The sequence below is a fragment of the Squalius cephalus genome, assembly GCF_949319135.1.
Source record: "Squalius cephalus genome assembly, chromosome: 9".
Lineage (NCBI taxonomy): Eukaryota > Metazoa > Chordata > Actinopteri > Cypriniformes > Leuciscidae > Squalius > Squalius cephalus.
The window spans coordinates 26,669,633-26,672,406 of NC_137130.1; positions in this window are offsets into that span (position 1 = coordinate 26,669,633).

Here is a 2,774-nt window from a genome sequence, read left to right on the forward strand (position 1 = left end):
TCTGGATGCACTTCGCCTTTTATACCATTGATAGGACAAACATGTTGTAAATAGACATCTTTGCCGCTGTTCACCGAGCACCTACACAGATACACACGGGAGCGAAAACAGATGTCTATCAGCGAATCAGTTTATCAGTGAGGATCCGCTGATAGACACCTGCTTTCAAATGCTCCCGTGTGTAAGCGCTCGGTTAAGAGCGTAAAAGAAAGTTGTCTATTTACAACATGTTTTTGAAGCGTTGATCATTGTAGCCAATTATATTGAGCGCATGAGCCCAATGGCCAATCAAAGGTGTTTAACATCCGCTCAACAGCGCTCAAAATGCTTGGGGGGAAATGCTGGTTTCGTCACATACACAAGTCAGTACCTTTGACAACACTATTCCCAGGTTTATTTTAAGGAAGCTGGTAAAAACTGAGATATTCCCAGATTTAAATAAAAAAGGTTGGTAAATTTTGAAATGTACTAGGTTTATATAAAACAAGTCGATAAGCAATTAAATGTGTCAGTTTACACACAAAGAAAAGTTTAAGCTTTTTAAAATAAATAAGCATAATATGTAGCTATAATTTAATTAAAGCTGCAGTCTGTAGTTTTTCCTCTTTGTCGCCCTCTCTGTTCGAAATCTGCAATTGCAGTTATTCGCGGAATTATCAACTTTAAGTGGGTTGTGCCTCGGCACGGCACAGCACGGATGAATCAAGTGTTTTGAGGAGAATGTGCGGCTGTCAGTCACCACGTCGGTGTGGATACTGTCATTCGGTATCACAGATTCTACTTTTTAAGAGTATGACCAACATAAGAATTTTCGCCGGAAAATGTCATCTGAACAAGTAAGTGACATCCACCTTTGTTTTGACCAAGGGGAAAAAAGCATTGCAGTAAATCTCGCTGATTAAATCGAACGATCGCTTATCATATCACGTCAAATCGTGCAAATTATACTTTGTTCTCAAATTGTTAATGTTAACAAAATCAGCATTGCGTGACTGTCCCAATGTGTAGTGAACCAGTCCTTACCAGTGCCCAGATCGGTGTATGATATACTGATTCACAAGCTCGGGAGCCAGGGAGCTGATTGAGATGTATCCTATGTGATTCCTGAGTTTTCTGCTCACCGCAAGATATTTACCTCTTTGTTCAGTGTCTCAGATGCTATTCTACCTGTAAAACTCACCTCTTGCTACTTCTCCAGTGCCTTTTGTCTAATAATCTGTACAATGCACATACAGTATATGTCACACATGCTACAAAAAGTCTGTGCAACTATTCAATTTAACACTTTAGCATGCATGTGATACAGTTTTCCATGTGTGTGAGACAGATCGGCTTGTTTGTGTGAAGTGAATGTCTGTGGTGTGTGAAGTTAATCTAGGGCTGCATGATTAACCCTTAGCAGCATTCCTCAGGTATTTAGTGACTTCGGGACGTCATTCACTACCGTCCGCCTCATTCTTTTTATCAACTTAGACATCAACTTTCTTAGTATTTCTCAATCAATTAATTGTAAACAATATAACAGGGAAAATCGGGGCTTTCCTTTCTGAAACCTAAAATGACAAATGGGACACCCTATGGTTTCATGGATTTAATGGACACGCGCACGCGACAGCCATTGTAGGTCCACAAGACCGAAAGTGCATATGAAGTGTGTAATTTGGGACAGGGCCTATGAATCTCACTTGTGGACCTGTGGATCAAGATGTTAGGTCTGGCAACTTACCATAGACACGGCTCAATCCGAGGGGCGGGATAAACGGCTGTATTTCAAATTCCCTCTGCACGCAATAGGACAGCGCTTCAACCAACCAGAGCGTTTTCCCAACAGCGGAGCTAACGTTAGTTGATAGATTCAACTTTTGAATCTGGCCGGCAAAACTACGAACACATCTTCCTTTTTTAAGAATGACTTAAGTGCCGTTGTTTGCTCTTTTCTCAAAGAAAAACTTAACTCCAAGTCCTCCAGAGTCGCGGCCAAAGCCGATTTGAAAGACTGTTCGCCAGAAGCAGCAACTCTTCTTTGTTTTCAAGTAGCAGGGAACCGTCACAACTCTGTCGTTATCATGTTAAGCCCGCCCCGCCTACTCTATACACGATGTGATTGGCCTGACCCAATTTAGGTTTTTACAGCTCCGAAAGTCAACGGAGAGTTGCTAGACTACCCTGGCTGCAAAATACATTTTGCTGCCGCTAGGGTGCGTCTAGATTTCTAGGCTAGTGTGAGGGCACTCTCCAGCTGCGATTATGAATGATACATTACATTATATGTGTTTTTACTCACTAATTCTCACAAAACCCTATTTTGAGTATAAAAGGAAAGGGAAAATAATACTTATTTCTAAAGAAATTTTAAATAAATATGCAAATCCATAAGTTTTTGTGCAGGTTTATTTATTTATTTATTTATTTATTTATTTTTGTAATACTTTAATTTAGGGTCCAATTCTCATTATTAACTAGTTACTTATTAGCATGCATATTGCTATTGGATATTGGCTGTTTATTAGTACTTATAAAGCACATATTAATGCCTTAGGGTGTGTTCGCATCTTTTTTGTCAAAAAAGTTGACAACGGCTTGGTTCCAAATAGCAATAGTATTTTGTTGCTATAACAACAGCTGCTACAGTAGCCTATATGCCCACCAAGTTCTGGTAAAAGGGAGTGACATTTGTTGACAGCTGCTGTTATCAGCTGGTTACGGTATTGATAATTGTTGCTGAGCGAACATTAATGTTAGCTAACTTTAACAGGTAAGATAGTTTTCTTAAC